The following is a 20,491-nucleotide window of genomic DNA, read 5'->3' as shown; positions in this document are numbered from 1 at the left end:
TAGACCGCGCATTCAGCTAATGGATGGGAGGAACTAGTCTAACCTTGGTTCAGGATTGATTGGTCATTTTTCCAGCCAATCTCAGATATTGAATAGAAAAAGCAAATTGATCATAGTTTTCTAACTTGCGTTACTTGCAATTTCTTCAGAAGAAAGAAAATTCTATTAATTGCAGAACTAAAAATATCCAGTAAAAATATCCAGTAAAATGCAGAAGAGTAAATGTAGATTTCAGTTTCATGTATGAAAGCAGTACAGGTTTAAAAAACTATTTATCTCACCTTGTTCATTGTATCTCACCCCAGAAACATAGCTGTTGCGCTTCGGCTTCATCCAGCGATCATGTAATCCAGTCGCCATCCCCAGAACTCGAACCAGAGCCACCGACAAGAAGCCAAGGGCCGGACTCTGCTGAGCGGTGGGCCTACTTCATGGATCCCTCTAGAATTCAGATGTCATATCACAGTACACAGTTCAGACAAAAGAGAAGAGACAGCGAAGGTTTCTCTAGCATACAGTTTGGATCTCCATATTGAAAGAAGCTCAGATATGTCTCTCTGTAATCTCGGGTAAACAGTGACAGTATGAAGTTCGGATCTCTGGGTAAAAGGTCTCATTGCTATAGCAGAAAGATAGGGTTCGGATGAATGAACGGGGTTTTGCGCAGAGAGGTGTTGATATTGGGGACTCTGCTGAGCGGGTAGGCGGACACCTCCGGCCATGCACAGACACCTGCACAACATGCACAACAGCACGGCCGACACCTGCAAAAGAACAAGCAAACCTTAGCACCTTAGCATATGTATGCCCATTCGCACTTAACATTAAACATTAAGGAATTAATGTCAGCATTAAAACGAAACCGCACACGGTCAAGGCCACTCGATTGTGGTTAAATACAGGTTTAAGATATGGTCCGGCCTCTTCTGCCTCGGGAAGAGGCCAAATAAGATGGCGCACGATGGCCAAAGAATGACTGCAAACAAAACTTAGCATAGGGACTAATAACCGTCGTATAACAGAGAAACGCAGGGGTCAAGTAATGCTAAGTGGGGGTCCTATCGATCACTATAGTCCCTGCCGGATGCCAGATGGCAGGGACTAATAAGTAAACGCATATATAATATTTTGATTTCTAAGACTATTCGTATTATCACAAACTTCTAATACATGGGGTTGCTAAGTTTTGTTGTCTTTCTCATTTCATTTAGTGTTTTATTATTAACTCATATCATTACATACTATTTTATACTTGTGTTTTGTATTTATGATTTTGAACCATTTTATAACTTTTTTTTGTGAAAACACACACATGCACACATTCACATACATACAAATATTTTTAATGTAATAATAGAAATATTTTTTCGGTATCAACTCTAAGCTTTTCACTATTTATTATATTATTCTTGATTAAAATCTCTTTGTGATATTTTTTTAAGAGATAATAAAAATCGTAGTTAAATGAATAGTCTAATCATTAATTTGCTACCTACTTCTAGATTTAAGACTTCTGTGGTTAATATCTTTTTTAGTAACTGGAGAACCCACAGTAAAAACCATTTTGTTGTCAACGTTTCAAATCCCAACACGGATCCATCATCAGGACTATTATTTCTACCTACTTATTTACCTAAAATTTCCGTTCTTATATGAATTAGAGAAGTATTTATATGATTCAATTACACATCCATATTAATGTGGATACATTAATATGTAAGTTATAGTAACTAATAATCAGTTTTTGCTAGACTCACAAACAAATTGGATAGTTTATTCAATTTACAAGAATACTTCAAGTGTTTAGTCTTTCATTGCCAAAAAAGTTTCATAAATTTCCCACTAATTTTGTATGAGGGTTTTCAATATTCATATCTTCATTTTATTTATAAAGATATAGTTTAATAGTCACTCTATATATATATATATATATATATATATATATATATATATATATATATATATACGCGCACAACTTTTTGTAGATGCAATTCAATTTTCACTCTAATTTATCATATCTACACATGAATGTAGTTATACAACTATTTCTATGAATAAAGATAATAATTCATTATAGTATAAAATTGAAAATTTGTCATCTACTACTAATTCATTACACACATAATTCCTTGGAATTCCCAATGGATCAAAGAGTATGATTTCTTTGATAACTATAGCATTATTCCTATTTGCATAAATATTCCAAAATACTTAAAAAATATGTCAAAATTTAGAAAACAAACTAACTAAGAGGAGGTGGGATTACATCTTTTGCCCCTTTACATAAACTATTACAAAAACAAAGCATGATCAAGGATGATCAAAAGACACTCCCAGTAAATATAACAAGCCTTCATATTTTTGGGAGTTGGAGTTTATTTCTTTGTGGCCTTTCCTACCTCTTTTCAAATGAGAGACAGAACCTAACTTTGTATTTAACACTTCTAAACAGGATGGAGAGGAAGAAGTATGATCATTTTCAACCATTTTTGTGGGTGCAATATCACCTTCCTTCTTATTTTTACTTTTTTTGTAGGTGTGGCTTCTTATTTTTCCTCAAAGTCTTTTTCTTGGGCTTGTTTAGGGGTTGTATGAAAGGCCTCTTCTAATGACCTTCAAGATCCTAGCTTGTTATGCCTCTATACATGTGCATTCCTAACATCTGTATTACCACAATGTCCTACCTTTTCATGTGGCCTTTCATGGATTACCTTTTCACCCTGTAAATTTTCATTTGTAAATCCATAAACTGAAGATCCCTTATGGTTCCTGGTATGTTTAGGGAAATGAAATCCCTGGACCTCTTTTAATGCAACCTCTTCGTTGGTGACTAATTTTTTTTGAATTGGAAGATGATTGAGGGGAGGCATGTGATTTTGACCAGCAAAAATCATGTGTTAGGAGTATACCAGGTGGATATCTTTGTACAATGGATCGAGGATTTTCCCTTCTTTGTCTTCTTGATTAGAGGAAAACTTGTTTTGTGCGAAATATTTGTTCTTTCTAGACGAGAATTTTTCAACTTTGAAAATTTTGTTATTTGGCCTAGCGAGGGCCTTTACATCCCAATCCATTTTGTTCGTATGTACTTCTCGTTGTATTTAGCTCAGGGGTACTATTTTCTTTGTTTTCTTTCATTGTTCTCCTTCTTCATTACTCTTTTGGATTTCTTTTATTTTTGGGCATTTTCGAGAAAAATCCGGATATTCATAATAGTTCTTGCATTTAAATGGTGGTTGATCATATTCCACTTCGTAATAATGAGTTGAATTATCTAGCCAGAGATTTATTTACATTGGGAGTCCCTTATCAAGATCCATTTCTAGACAAATCTTAGCACAATATTTCATACCTTCTCATGGTTCTACCTAATCGATATAGTGGCCCATAACATTTCCAATGTTCCTAAAGTTTTCCTCATTCCAACAATGAATGGGAAAATATGGAAATTTAACCCAAATAGGAACAACTAATAACCATCTTTTTTGGGTTGAAATATTAACTCTATCAATTTTAAATACAAATTTTGAGGCCCCATTAAATATGGCCAACCTCGAAAAATTGGATCTCTATCTACTTCCTTTTCAAAGAGGAAAGAGAAAAAACCCCTCACAAATAAGGAAACATAAAGCTTCCCTTAAATCATGGGTCTCCAATTTTTATCCACTAAGAGGTTCAAAGAACAAGTTGACATCCATAAGCCCATAAACTTTACAATTATGCCTCTCTCCAGTACCCTAAGAGCCATTACAAAGGATTGATTGGCATGAACTGTAGTTTTTAGGACATCATCAAATTTCTTCACAAATTGGGCCAACTTGGAATACTTAAACCCCCCTACAATCACTCCATTGAAATCATTGATATTAGAATTATGTAGAGAAGGAAGAAGCCTTATAAAACCTAAAACCATAAGTGAGGTGACTAGAATTTCTTTTGTTCTTTCCATGAAAGTTATTCACCATTTTATCTAAAAGTTTTAACATAATCCACAAAATTATTAAGACATTGTAATTATCATTAGTTGATTTGTATAATATATATATATATATATATAATTTTATTATTTTCTAATTTTAATTATTTTATTTTATTTAAAATTTTATATATTTTCAAAAAAATTTAAAATGTCAAATTTGTTTTCTACATAATAGCAATCAAATATAAAACTTAATTTAATTTAAAATATGAAATTGTTTAGGGGTCTGGGATAGATGGTGATCAGGTGCTATATTAAAACACTTCTTGATGTGAAGTCACTAGTTCAATTTCCCTGTCATTGGTGGATGAAGATGTAGTCCTCTATTAAGACATTCTTTGATGTGAAGTCACCCATTCAATTTCCCCGCCTGATTGGGGAATGAAGATGTAGTCCTTTATTAAGACATTCCTTGATGTGAAGTCACCCGTTCAATTTCTCAATTGGAATGGGGTGATATGTTCGAAATAAAGAAGATATAGACTTACCAAAAAAAACAAAAACAAAAAACCGCTTATTATTAGAAAAAACAAAATCAATCTTCTCACAAAACTCTCTAATCTCGAAACAAATTTAAATATAAACACATCTCTCTCCTCTCTATATCCACATACCCTACCTAACCCACATTTTCCATCTAAAATGTAATGGGTTATTACATCTAATAAATTAATATTTGTACAATAATATTTAATATATTTATTTAATTATAATAAATATTATTTTAATAATATAGTATATTATTTATATTCTTTATATTTGTTATAAAAAATATAATCAAATAAAATGATTCAGTATATATTATTTCATTTTAATAAGAGATTTACCATAACTTATAATTCAAGTTATGAAATAAGAATTTTAGTACTTAAAATAATAAGAATTTTAATATTCATTTTTCCCTTAAATAGATTTAATAAGAATAATATAGCTTAAAAAATAAAACAAAATATATAATATATTAAAAAAAATAAATATATATATATATATATATATATATATTTATATATTTATTTTTCCTTAAATAAAACATGGAAGGGAATTTGAAATTTGAGAACACGAAGGATTACCTATTAAACCACCCCTAAAGACGTAATAAAATAAAATAAAAAATAACTCTCCTTTATCAACTCACTTCGAAAAACATAAAATGTTGTTCATTTATCCAATGAGAAACCTATAAAATATATATCTGAGTCAGTCGATAAATGAATAAGTGTAACAACTATTTGCAAGCACCCGTGTAAATCAAACTATATATATATATATATATATGGTTTTTCAGTTCGTGTTGGACATAGAACGCTAGGAAGTGCAGAAGTCAGATTGGGAAATATCCAGAGGATCCATGGCTTCCCGCGGCGACCATACGAAGCTCAGACTGTTCACGACCTGCAGCCGAGACGACCAGACGGAAAAAACAACGCGTGAAAACAAGGAAGGCCATAACCAGGTACCGCAGTTACAGGGTATTGCTTCCAAGAGCATAAGCTCCGCTCAGGGCCCTAGTCCTACAGACTGCGTCTTTAGTTGCCGCTATTGCTCAAAAGTGTTCAACAGTTCTAATGCATTGGGAGGACATCAGACTGCCCATAGGAATGACCGAACTACAAGCAAATCGAATTCCATTGGAAATAGCCGGCCAACAGACAGCTTTCAGTGTCCTGTTGTTGTAGGACAGCAGCTTACGCATGCTATATTTGCCTCCTTCCCATTGTCCCTCGTCCACTCCACTCGGTGGTTAAGCTTCTACGAGAGTTTCTCTTATACTAATTGTTAAGAAAAATAATTCGGCGAAGAGAGAATCACTTGTTTTAGTTCACTTAATCTCTAAATTCAAATTCACATTTATGTATTCTACCGTTATTCAAACAGCTTGCACTTTTATGCACTTTCAGTGAATAAAATCCGTGAATATGTAGATTATCCATTTTTTAGAATTTCCATTAGTTGTTAACTTAATCATTGCATCATTATTATGTAGAGTAGTAAAGAGTAGATAAATCATAACACGCACATAAGGCACATGGACATCGGGATTTTAGGAAGAAACTTGATTTGGGAGAAAACCACCATTATTGTCTCTACCTTCTTTTATTATAAATAAAATCTTCTAATAACGATCCAAGGGATCACTTTAGTGCTCAAAATTCAAAGTGCTAAAAAATTCTTGAAACCTGTACAATTGGATAGATATCGGTGATATGAATCCAACGCAACTCGTTTCACTGAAAACAAATGTCGTCTACTCTCGATATCATGTTTTGATCGATTTTCCAAACAATTAAAATTTTAAAAGTTGAAGTTGCAGGTACACCCAGTCAACAATCTGTACGTTGATTGGGCATATCACTGAGTACGTGACTGTGTTTATGAGGACATGTGGCTAGATGACACTTGTCTCATTCCTATTGGCTCGTGTGTGGTGGTTTTTAATGGTTCATTGGTTGAGTCCCAAACCAATGAGGGAGAGCCACATGGGCCAGTTGGTCATATGACCCCAATGTGACTAGGAGCACGGGATTAGAGAGGGGGAAGCCTTCGGCCATATGTGGTAGCAACAATCGCACCATCAACCCTAAATGAAATGCAACTATTAAATCAGCCCTCAGTATGGAGAATTCGACACCAGACCTAGTCCTATGTGCGTGAGGTGACCATAACCTAGCCATTGGGGGCCCGACCAATGAGGGCGGGAGGTTAGCCCCGACCCCTAGGCACTTGGCCCCCATGTGGCCTTAATTTTTCAGAACTGTGCGTTAGAGGAAAGTTTAATTGTCCTATAATTTCGCCCATTGGGCAGGATTGTAGGCCGTATTTGTGTGTCAGTTCCAGGTTTGTGGCACTCTAGCTAGATTTGGGTCAAATTGAACGATGGCTAGCCATATATTTTGGGAAAAACTTGTAACATGTATACCTTACTCATTTTTTGGCCAAATGAGCTGCAAAAAGAACCTCGATCGAGTTTTTTTACAGTGTTGGATCCATTGGAGACATCAATGTTTCTATCTGAGCAATGTAAAAGCATGTAAACAAACTTTTGAGAACTTAATGAAATAGGCACTTCATTGGAAGCTGCACTAGAAGATGTAGCCCATGAGAGGGGTGAAATCATTTATCATGTTTTGTGTTATGTGCTCCAATTATGCATATTGTGTCTCTATTTGGCTATAAATGGTGGTTAAATTCACTTATTCTATGTGTTTGGTAAATTGATCCTCTACCCAAATCACACATAATTTTCACTTGAAAATTGTTAAAATTCTTCAAGTTCACATGTTCAGATCATTTTGGTATCATAGCATCAGATTTATATGAAGGCTTGATTTGTTTGCAAGTGTTTTTCTGATGCTTATAAGGTTGAAGCTTAAAAGAGGAGAATGAGAACTTATGGAACCAAGATCTCAAATTATTTCAAGGAAAAAAAACACACCTCAATCTTCAATAGTCATGGCACATGAAGAAGGTCCTTAAGGGATATTTGAATATGAAATGACTTTTAGAAAATAATTCTTTGAGATGTCTAAAATTGTAAAGGTTCTTTATGAAGAGATAAATGCAACGCTGCAAGGAGAAACTTCAAAACCTCCAAAAGGAGATGGAGAAAAATGAGACAAGCCTCCAAAAGAGAATGGAGGAAATGGTGAAAAACCACCACCTTCAACTCCATCATCCTCATCCTCATCTTCATCCTCATATTCTACTTCTTCTACCCTTTCAGAAACACTGCCAATTTCTCTAAAAGGACATGGTAAAACTCCTTTTCTAAAGCTTGATATTAAGTTCAAATTTCTTATGTGCAATGGAGAGGTAGACGTTGAGAAATTAGATAATTGGATTCATCAAATTGAAGTGTATTGTAGGATACAAAGAATCAAAGATGATGAGACCAAAATTTGGCTTGCTTTTCTTAGATTGGAAGGTGAAGAACTTATTTGGTGGGAAGCCAAAAATCAAGAGTACATGCAGAAACATGGTAAGGTTTTATCCTCTTGGAATGATTTTGTTGTTGCAATAAGAGGGAAATTTTATCCACGAGCATACATGAAAAAATCTAAAACTTAAGACAAGTTAAGGGGGAACATGTATAATCTTATACTCAAGAGTTTAGGAAAAGAGCTTTGGTTATAGGTATAGATTTGTCCTCTCAATATACTTTGCTCAAATACATTGGAGGATTATGTAGCTACTTCAGACATACGATTTTGATTTTTAACCCTACCAAACTAGATGAAGATTATGTACAGGGAACTCATTTAGAGGTGAGAGAGAAAATTGTTTATGAAAACACTAGTGAGGAGTCATTCAAGAGCGGAGAAAAAGGAAATGGGAAATTTAAAGGCACGGATAAGAAAAATGTTGCAGTAAAGAAAGAAGGAGAAAACATCACATGTAAAAATTGTTCTAAAGAAGGCCATGATGAACACCATTGTTGGAAACTTTGTCCTCAAATGAGACCCAAAAATTTTAAGAGCAAGGAGAGAGACAACATTGCTACAGCTGCACAACAATATTTATGTTTTGATTTCAGGGATGAAAAAAATCACAACCATGTGTTTTAAAGGTAAGGAAATTACAATTACTAGTTCTTTAAATTGTCCCAATGATACTCAATATGAAAAAACAAGAATATAGCTTTTCCACATTAGAGTCATTTCAAAACATACCAAGATAGATACGTTGCTTGATAGTGTTTCACAAGAAAATCTTATCTCACATGACATTTTCAAGAAGTTGAATTTAGAACCATTCCTCTTCCTAAACCTTATACTTTAGGTTGAGAATGTTAGAACGAAAAATTGCACATGACAAAGAAATGCATAGTTAGATTTGCAATCAATGCAAATTTTCTTCATGAGGTTGAACTTGATGTATTTATGCTTGATATATGTGGTATTATTTTGGGAAGTCCATATATTTATGATAGGAGATATATTTTTCATCGCCATGAGAACAAATATCATTTGTTCAAAAATGGGATTGAGTACATTGTTAGAGTGCATAACAACCAATTGAGTTTATCTCTTGTGAATGTTGGACAAATGAAGAGGATTGTTAATTCTAGTCAAAATTTTGCATTGTTAATCTTCGAGAACAAAGATGTTGAGGAACCTAAAGCCTTTCAAGGATATGCATCAAGTTTTAAATATGATTTCATTGAGGTTTTTAACTCATCTGATAAGATTTTTCAGGAGTCTAACAAGTTTCCTCCTAAAAGAGGTAAACAAAATGAAGTGCAATTGTAGCACGATGTTGCAATGTTGAACATTGGTGTGAACAAGATGTGAGTGTTAAAGCATTTAGAGGTAAAAAAAAATGCAAAGGTTATTTGAAAAAGAGGAAATTGGTACCAAAACATCTTCTTGTGGGTTTCATAATGTTTCGGCTTTGAAGAAGGATGGTGCATGGTGGTGGCAATCACATATGGTAAAGAGTCGATCCAAGTGCAAGGCTAGAAATGCTAAGCATATTTATGACCACAGTGCTCAAGGTGAAATGAATTTGAAATTGAATAATTTTCCTTTGATTGAAGGTTGAGGAGAGAATGTTCATATTTCTTTAGAAGAATTTTTCTCATACAAACATTTTGAAGAATTACAACAAGGTCCTTTCTTTTACAGAAAGATAACGACTTCAAAACTAAAGTACATTCATGAAGATCTCAAAGTGACAAAAATAAACAAACCAAATGGATTGAGGTTGGAAGGGTGGGGGAATTGTACCCTCATCTAATTTTTGACTGAAAATGACCTTTTGGAAGTCCAAAAGCTTCCAATGGGGAGGACTGATCCAAGGGATTAGATTAGTGCTCAAAATTCAAAGTGCTAAAAAATGCTCGAAACTTGTACAATTCGACAGATATTGAAGATATGAATCCAACGCATCTCATTTCACTCAAATATGATATTGTATTATTGCAATATCATGTTCTGATTTATTTGCCAAACAACTAAAATTTTAAAAGTTGAAGTTGTAGGTACACCCAGTCAGCAACCCATACGCTGACTGGGCATATCACTCGCCAGGTGACTATGTTTATCATAATGTATGGCTCACTGAAACTTCTCTCATTCCTATTGGCTCATGTGTGGTTGTTTGTATTTCTTCATTGGTTGAATGTTGGACCGATGAGGGAGAGCCACATGGGCCAATCAGTGGCTACCACATAACCTCCTCTTATTTAACAAAAAATTGGTACGCCGTCGAACGTCATCCATGGGATTCGAACTTGTGACCGCCACTGAAAAGCTACAATGATCCAAAATTAAACAGGAATGTAAAAAATCACAGATATAACCATAAATACAAAGATGCAACAGAAATAACACTTCATTTCATTACTATCAAGTACTAAAATATGCTTCTAGATAGAAATGGAAATAAACTAGCTCAGATGATGATAGCTTATGTCTGAGAAGAGATGTGGTGGTTACATGCCTCTACATGGTGTTACAATAATGTGGAAGGGCCTATTTATTATTCAACAACAAGGTAACACCCTAAACAATCAAAACCATACCCCTAGGAGATGGAACACCAAAATTTTGCTGGCATTGTTGGGGTTAGTTCAGCGGCCAACTTACTTGGGTCGTAACTTGGTCATAGTATCTCTACTTGGCTCGTATGATACCTTTTTGAAAATATCTCTCAGAGTACTACAAGATTTGTGGTAGGCCCCTTCCCATGGCTATTGGCCTTCTTTAGAGCTCAAAAAACTACAGTTTAGGGGATCAAAACTACTCTAAAAGTTCAGGAGAAGAAAAGCTACTAAAAATAGTAAATGTTTCAATAAACAAGGAAATGATGAAACCGACTAGATTTCTAGGTGGAATAGGTGGGTGCCACCAATATCCACCTAGAGCATTCCTCCCTCCTTAGGAAGAAATGGTCCCCATTGCGTGCAGAGCCTCCATGATGTGAGGAAATTTCTATTGAACCTTGTCTGTGGTGAGCCACTTTCCCTGTTGATGGTGTTGGCTTACTTTAGTAACTCGATATAGATGGATCCTATGTCAGCAAGTTTTCTTGATTTTTGTATCCATGATCCGATCAATTTTTGCCTATTTCATGTAGTCTAGGTTTATATCTATTGTTGTGAGTTGTTCTGCAATGTTAGATTTTTCTATCAATGGTGGAAAGTATGATTGAAGTAGGTCTACATTGAACATTGGGTGCTGACCAAGGAATGGTGGAATGCTAAGCTTGAAGGACTCTTCCCCTACAGCCTTGGTGATGGTGTATGGCCCATATTAGAGTGGGTAAAGCTTGTGATAGGGTACAGAACTTGTTGCTAAGATTTGTCATCAACCTGGAACTTGCACGAAACTTGATGTTGATCATGGCACTATTTGTACTTAGCATTCGCTATATCCAATATATCATGGACCTATTGGAGGATGTGTTGAATGCACTCAATGAATTTTTTAGCCCTGTTAGCTTCGGACTGGATGGTATTCGAATCTTCCTGAGTGGATGCAAATGGTAGGGCCACATCAATGTGGCATAATGGATGAAATCCTAGCCCTATCTGAAAGTAGTTGTGACCCATTGAGTTGTGGAAATCTATTTTGTAGCTGTGTTGGACATGGAGTAGGCTTTCATCCCATGTGCATGGATGCTTTGAGTTGTACATGCAAAGAATGTGTATGATCATCCTGTTAACGACCACTATTTGGCCATCAGTTTGGAGATGGAAAGTCGTGTTCTTAGTAAGTTTTGTGTCCAGCATCAACTAAAGACTCAAACAAAATGCGCCTAGGAATTTTCTCTCCTGATCAGAGGTAATGGACTGTGGGATCCCAAAGTGTACCCACACTCACTCAAAGAAAAGCTTAGCAATGGCCTCTACTGTGATACTCATCTTGCAGGCCATTATAATGGCCATCTTGGAGAATTTGTTGACAGCCAAGAAAACAAAATCATTTCCATGTTTGGAAGAAGGAAGGCCTGACATGTAATTCATGGTAATGGATTCCAAAGGTAGACTAACAGTAGGAAGAGCAGTATATAGGCCTTTCTTCTATATGCTTTGTTTGTAAATGGCCCATGCATTGCAGGATTTAATGTACCTCCCAACATCCTAATGAAGGTTCGGCCAATAAAAATACTTCTGTTGTATTGCCACCATTATTGCGACTCTGAAATTTCCAATGACCTGAATTTAGTGCACCTCCTAAATCATGTTAGAATGGTCACTTGAAGGAACACAAATGTGTTGCAAGTGGCATAACAATGCATCCTGGAGGTGAAAATATTGAACTTTATTACCTTCTAAGGGTTTCTAGTATATGTTGTCAAATTCTGGATCGCTCTTGTAAATATGTAGCCACCACAAAGTCTCATTCTCAGAGGAGTTGAGCACAGTGATCAGTGCCATGACTGGTGGTCAACTGAGGTAGTCTACAAAATTACTAGTGTTACCCTTCTTTTACTTAATGCTCAAATGAAATTTTTGTAGTTATGTGGACCATTTCTGATGGAGATCATTCTACAACTTTCCTTGTGTCTATATGAACTGTAGGGGTTGGTGGTCTGTTTGGATGACCATTTCCTTCCCGATAATGTAATGCTTTAATTGACAGCAGGCCTACATAACGGAATACATTTCTCTATCATAAGTGGAATAATTTTGAATTGTTTCAAGTGTCTCAGTGTGGTAAGCAACTTGATGCCCCTACTAAGTAAGAACTGCACCAATAGTATATTTGGAGGCATTTGCCTCAATATCAAATGTTTGATATAGGTCTAGTCATGTGAACACTGGTGCAAAGCTTAGGCACTGCTTCAACTAATAAAATGCCTTTTGTTAGGTCTTAGACCAAAATAAATTTTCTTTTTCTTCACCCTTGGTGACCTGAATTCAAGGCCAAGTGATATGAGAGAACCCCAACATGAACCTGTGGTAGAAATTGGCAAGGCGTAGAAAGTTGCAGAGATCTTTTAGAGTGGTTGGGGTTGGCCAATCCCCAATAGCTTGTATCTTGGATGGGTCCACATGTACACCTTGCTCATCAATGTTGTACACTAGATATTGAACCTGGGTCATGCAGCTAAACCGAGAAAAATTCTGACATCCCTCTGTTTTTGCAGAGGTGGGACCCTCTGGATGATGACTATCTTATTTGGGTCCACATGTAGTCCTTTCTGGGATATTGAATGACCTAGAATAGTTCCTGTAGTAATCAAGAACTCACATTTTTTGGGACTAAGGTACAAGTTAATTTAAATGCATTTGTTCAACACCTTACCAAAGTTAGACAGATCCTCTTGGAAATCACACCCATATAGTGTAAAATCATCCATATAAATTTCTACTGCATCATGGACTAGCTCGGTAAAGATACTCATGAATTCCCTCTGGAACGTGGTAGGGTCATTGCATAGGACAAAAGGAAGGACCCTATAAGTGAAAGTACCCCAAGGATAGGTGAAGGGGTTTTTATCTTGGTCTTCTAGGATAATATGGATTTGATTGTACCCGCTAAACCCATATAGGAAATAGAAAAACTTCTTCCCTACCAAGCCATCTAGCACATGGTCAATGAAAGGTAGAGGTAAATGGTCCTTCTTTGTTGCTTTGTTTAAGTCTCTTTAATCAACGCAAATCCTCCACTTCCAATTTTTCTTTGGAACCAAAACCAAAGGAGAAAACCACTCACTGTTTGAGATAGGGTAAATGAATCCTACATCCAACAACTTTTGTAGTTCTTCTTTGACTATATCCTTGAGAGCTAGATTCATTCTCATTTGGGATTGTAAGATTGGCTTGCAAACTTATTTGATATAAATGTAGTGGGTACACACCAAGGGGTGAATTCCCTTCTTTCCCTTGTAACTCCGAGCAAAGGCATCCAGATGTTCCCTTAACCTATTGCACAACCTTTCTTCTTAGTGTTCAGAAATAGCAAGGTTGATTTTCAAAGTTTTTTTAGGGCCGAATTATATTTCTTTGACATAGGTAGGGTTTGAGTCAGCTAAGGATAGATCAATCTGATGGTTTATCTTGGTTTCCTTTACTACTTCCTCTAAGGACAAGGTGTTGGGAGTTGGACTTTGGAGTATGTGTTCAATCAAGTCACCTTCATCCAGTTGTTCGTCTTCAATGGCTGTTTCTAAGGTATAGAGTTGGGTTGAGTAGATTTCATTGTCTTCCTCCTCTTCTAGCCATAAAGGTAAGTCATGTTCTAGAGATGGCTGAGCAGGAGGGTATAAGACTAACTGCTTAGATAGAGGCCCATTTTTTATAGTCATATTTCTAGCCCTGCAGCTGATGTAGGCATCGGCAGTGGCTAACTAAGGCCTCCCAAGTATGACAGGATAACCAGTATGCTTAGCCTTAGGCTGGAGAACTAGGAAGTCTGCAACGTACTCTCAAGATTCAATGGAGAGAAACACATCCTCAACAATCCCCTCAGGGGTTACTGTGGAAAAGTCTGCAAGTTGCAAGACTATTGTGATCTTTCTTAAAGAACCCTAGAGATTGATCTTAAGAATGGTTTCCTTAGTACTTACATTAATCGCAGCCCCAAGATTAATCAAAGTGTGTGGGACAATGGTTGCATTGATGTGCACATTTACTACAGGGCTTCTAGGGTCTAAATACTTTGGGAAAATCACTTTCCCAAGCATTAAGTTGAACAGTTGTCCAATGACATTAATGGTAGGGGTTTCTCTTTTTCGCCTCCCTGGATGTTTGAAACACTTCTCTTTAATCAACTTGTTGTAAATAGGTACATCCTTCATGGCTGGAGAAGTGGAATTTTGACACATAGATTTTTCAATTCACCTAGGAGTTCATTCTCTTCTAGCGTAGGTTGGACTGGATGAGTTGATCTCTTAGGAAAGGGTGGTGTATTCACTGTAGGCATGCTTTCCTCTCTTTCCACCTCACTCTCCCTAGGTGGAGGTGGAGGTTGGTTGTCCGGGAGTACTGTCCTAGATCTCCACAACATTAGCAAGGTAGGATGTCTCTCCCCTCTACACTTGGTGTGTCTGTGCATTGTCCGGGTTCAAATTTGGCTGGGAGGCATCTGAGGTTGTTTAGGTGAAGCAAGCTATAAAAGATGTGGTTGAGTAGGAGGTGAAGTCAATAAATTTGTAGCATTGTTGTATGGGGGCATCCACCCTTGGGGTGGTGCTTTCCATTGATGTTGTGGTAGAGTATATGGCTGAAATGACTGGTAAGTCAGTTGGGAATGGTTCTGAGGTGTAAAAGACCAAGGAGGAGGTTTAGACCAGAAGGGATGAATAGGGGGCCCCCAAGAGGGAATGGATGTGTTTTGGTTAGGGTCGTAATATGCATGGGATAATCCTTGTAGGCCCTGCTAGTATGGGTGAGGCCCATGAGGTCTCCTTTGATTTATGTAGTAGAGTTGTTCAGTCAACCCTTCAGTTCCCTGATACATAACTTTTAGTCTAGGTAGAGAAGGGCACTTATCTGTGGAGTGGTTTTCTTCAGAAACAAACAGATTTTGATCAGGTTTTATGGACATTCATACTCAGGGTGCCTCCTTGTGCATCTAGGTTAGAAGATGGCTAATGTTCCTTCTAATTCTTCTTGCATTCTCTTGATGTGCATAGTCTCCATCTATAGGACTAGGGTTTGCAACATTTCACTCTTGAAATCTTCAAACATGTTTTCAATTTCACCTTTTATGGATGTGTTGGAAGCAAATGGGCTAGTCATTGCTTGACTACCCCTACGCTTTTTCCTAGATTCCATAGAATGATTCCTAAAGACAGTCTTGATATCTTCATAAGGTAGTTGGTAGATGTCCCCTAGCAGGTTTAGGGTATCCAGAAGATCTTCCCTTACCCGTTAGAGTAGGACTAGCTTTAGTGACTCAGGATCAAGTGTTGACTTGACCCTTTTGTAACTAAGCTAGAATATTTCTTCATAATCCTATAGGGATTCATCATGCCCTAAGGGCATCCTAAAAACTTATTCCTTAGTGTCTTTGGACCTACAGTAGTCTCGATACTTTTCGTTGAAGGCTTGTTGCATCTGAGCTCAAGTTTTGATGTTATCCCAGGTAAACCCATGAACCAATGCAGAGCTACATCCTTGAGAGTGAATGGGAATGGTTTCAACTTCTACTCATTAGTGGTGTAATCATAAGTTCTTCATATGACAACAAACTCAAACAAGAAAGTGTCTAGATCTTCTGAGGTCAGGCCATGGAAATGACGAAGAGCAGAGGGGCTTATGTTTTTCACCTTGGTATCCCCATTAGTTTCTCTAATGGGAAAGGCACCCTAATTTCTTTCTCTATATCCTTTGTCATTTTTATTTTCATCCATTAGGTCATTTGGAATGGGCTCTCCTTCTTCTTCTCCCCTTGTAAGCTCTTCAAATATCTCTGTTTGTTCACCTAAGGGGTCCACCAATTCACAACCATCAAATAAGAGGGAAGGTTGGTTGTTTGAAGTGGTGTGGGTATTTGGTAGAAATTTTTATAAGTTATCCCTATTCCTATGAGGCATGAAAGAAGTGTTTTTGTTTTGTGTTTTTTTTTAAGCTTTGAGACTAATTTCAAAATTGAAATCACAAACTGAATGAAAACTAACTGCTTGAATGAAATATCACTTGTAGAATGGAAAAGAAAGAAAACTAACTTACAATTAATTTTGCAGAAATGAAACTAATATCAGAATGTCAGAGATAAGAAATGGAAGAAAGAAATCATAAATCACATCTTACTGAGACACCTCCCTGACAACAGTGCCAAAAAGTGATGAGCACCAGTATTGCAGGAAGAATGTTGCAACTCCTGGAGCTACCAACTTTACTTTATCCACCTGGGGTTCGTACATACTTGGAGGTGATAGTTTTGTATAAACAAGTAGATGTGATGGGTTCACTCTTTATCACTACTAAGTTGGCGATAAACCACTATGGTTTCTCAAACTAGCCTTCTATTGATTAAAAAGAAGCTTGATTACTAATGAGAAAAAGGGAAATTTGCACTAAATGAAATCTTGTCTACTGTAGTAAGGAAAACACTGGAATCAAATGCTTAAACACACCATTCATCTAAATAACTGATAAGAGGCTTTTCTTCAAAAGAATCCCAAGCTGACATGTGAGTAGTCCTACTATCCTAGGCATGCAATTTGAAACATCCAAACATTTTACAGCTGCGCATGTAAATGAACACAATGACTCCTTTTCCTTTTTGCCTTTTTTGTATAAAAATGTGAATGCTAAATTCTCTTGGTGATGTGGCAGATGGATTAGGGATGATGGTGAATGGTCATATGGCTTGGGAGGCAAGTAGGGGTCTTCTCCTATCTTCCTAGGTGTTTTTTCCATAATTCGGCCTCAAAATATGCCACTACAGGTCGACCTACAGGATGTCCTAATGCCTCCTACAGGATGTCCTAATTCTCCTACAGGATCCCCTATATTCCTACAGGATCCAACAAAGAGAAAGAGGAGGGATTTGGAAGGTGGTGTAGGGCTTAGGGAAGGTGAATGGTGGGTGAAATGAGGTAAGGGAGTGGCTAGGACTCCTTTAGAGCTCAAAATGGAGCTTGTGAGATGGTTGGATTTGCTCAACAAACTTGAAGAAGTGATCTTTTGGAATGATGAACTTGGTGAGGGAATTAGTGGAAAGAAGTGATAATCATGGATGGATGAGGTTAGGATGGGGTTGCTTGTCATGAAATCTCTTTGCACTGCTGAAACTCTTGCAATGCATCAGTCATTCACATTTATCCATTAATCATGTTAAACAAGAAATATTTTCAATTAACTAAAGAAAAATATAATTTCATTATCTAGTTGCATATCTCATGCATGGGAAAACTTGCAGAATAATGTGAAGCATTTATGGGATCTAATGCAAGGCTGAAGATATTAGAAATGACAATTTAATCCTATTCTTGAAATCAGTAAAATGCTGGCCTGATTAACAGAAAACCCTAAATTCCATGAGAATTAGAATTTTGTCTTTTTGTGGCTGCATAGGTGTTCTTTCCTCAAAGCATGGTTCCTGAAGGGAGGAGTGAGGACAAATCTAGCTAGTAACAGATTTTTTATATTCCTTTATCTTCCTAAGGTACTAGTAAAGCAATGCACAAATGGAATAAAACTAATCAAATATGAAACTACTTGCAAATGAAATAATGCTAAAGACAATTCAACTATTAATCTATGAAATCAAATAAGCATACAAATACAAGAAGAAGATCCTTTTCTTCTAGGGTTGGGACCTAACCCAAGAGCGTCAGCCCTTTGAGTCAACTCAGTGTTGGATCAAGGAAATGCTTATTCTCATTATCATATCAAAAAATTACATAACTATGTCTTCCACAAGTCTTGAACTAGAAAAATGATTAATGCTTTTACATCAAAAATTTGAATCCTAATGAGGCTCTAAGCCTCCTTATTTATACAACTGAACTATCCAATGACTTTCCTAAATCTGGGGAGGCTCGCCTCCCAAACTCAAGATGAACTGGCTCTCTAACTGCCACTGGCTCCACTACCTTTTGATCTTTATGACTCGGTTGCTTGCAACTCCAAGCTAGTGTGATTTGATGGAGGAATATTCAAATGAGTAAGGAGTAAATGAGGAGGATATGTCTCCTACAATATCTCCTTGTCTAGTTCTAGTTTCTGCCCTTAATTAGCCAAAATTGCCATGATTTTCTCTCAAAAACCTACAGTCAATGCACATTAGTCCACTAGGCATAACATCTCACTTTTACTCATCTCATTAAGGAAAATATAATCATAATATGTAAGGAATTATTAGAGGAGTTGATTTAAATAGGCTTCAAGGTGTATTAAGGTCCATACAGTTACCTAATGATGAGGCTCATCAACTAGCTCGGGCGATGATACCTTATCTTTGAGAAGAGATGTGATGGCTACATGCTTCTGAACTGTGTTACAATGATGCTCGAAGGCTTATTTATTGTTGAGAAACAATGAAAAACCCTAAACATCCAAAAACCTAACCGTAGGAGATGAAGTGCCAAAGTATGGGCCCAATTTTGGTAAATTGCGACATTAAATTCCCGCGGTCGTAACTTTGGCATATGATCTCCATTTGATGTGCACAATACCTCGTTAGAAATATCTATCCGAGAACTGCAACATTTGAATGGTCAAAATTTGTATATGACCCTTATTGGCCCTTGTTTTCCCAAAAGATGTCATTCGGGGCCTCAACAGCTCTGGAAGTTCAGGATCCAAAAAAACTACCAAAAATAGTAAATTGTGCTACTATTAAGGAAACTGAAAAATTGAAAGAGAGAGTTGTGGGGGTCCAAGTGGGATAGTTGGGTGGCCACCAACATCCACCAAGATCAATATCATTTACTATAGTTTCAACTTATAGAACTTGCAATGGTTCAACTGATATGGTATTGTGTGGACAGTTCCTCAATAGAGGGTTTTCTCCATAGCCCCAAAGTTTTATAGGTTATCTTTATCTCCCACCATTCATCCCTTCAGATTGTAGATCACGTTTTTTTGAACTAGTTTGAGATTGTGCATATTTTGGCTAGTTATTCTAGGTGAAACTTTTCCATTGATGGTATCTTCCAATATTATTTAGAATAGAGGATTTTGGCTTCTTAATTCTATTTCCAAATTTATTTTTCTCTTTAATAGACTAGGATTTTGATCCTTCATTCTTTTGATTGAACTACTAATAATAAATCCTCACTTTCCGTACATATTCTTCCATGGTCTTAAGATTGTCAATTCAATCCTTTCTTTGTATGAGAGCGGAAGACAATTCAAAAATCACTACACCTTTTCTTTTTCATCTTTAATATAAGAGACATATCTCAACGCGTTCATAATTTTTTCTACAAACTCATCCATACTTAGTTATGTTAGCCTTAAATCATGAAATTATTTAGCTCAATCATCATAATATATTTTAGTTAGATATTTTTCCTTAAACTAGTTTTAAAATTCTCCCTAGGTGACTTTATTTTCATCGATATTGTAAAATAGTTTGCTTCCTCCCACCATAGTGTGACCTTGCCTTATTACTGGTATACTGTTAGTCTAGCTTGTAGATTACTACAATACTTGTATACTTGAAAATATTTAGTGATGTTTAGCAACTAGGTTTCTGCATCTTCTTCTTTCTCTCCATCAATGGTAGGTGGTCTTATCTTTTTTAACTTTCCCTGGAGTTCTGTATTCTTTGTTTTTCTTGATTTAGTGGGGTTTGGAATTTTTTATCGAAATCATCTTCACTTTTATATTTTTCATATTCATGTTCAGACTTATCAAATTTATTTTCAACATTTTTCCACTATAAGGGGTGTTCGTTGTCTCCCTCTACCTCTCTGTATAAAGTCTTATAGTAAATTTTTTTAATGAGCTTCTCCTGGTTTGTACTTTCCTTCAACAAGTGTTCATTTCTTTCCTTGATATTGGCTAACTCTTATCTCATATCTTTCACAACTTCCAGAAGTTGGGTTGTTGGAGGTGAAGGCTCATCTCGAAACTGAACCCAAATATCTCCTTCACCAAGAGGTTGAGTA

The sequence above is a fragment of the Pinus tabuliformis genome, chromosome 2_1 (assembly GCF_031772625.1).
Source record: "Pinus tabuliformis cultivar Carrire ecotype Pingquan chromosome 2_1, CPIR1, whole genome shotgun sequence".
Taxonomy (NCBI): Eukaryota; Viridiplantae; Streptophyta; class Pinopsida; order Pinales; family Pinaceae; genus Pinus; species Pinus tabuliformis.
The sequence above is the reverse complement of the archived record's forward strand: the minus strand, read 5'-3'. Positions refer to the sequence as shown.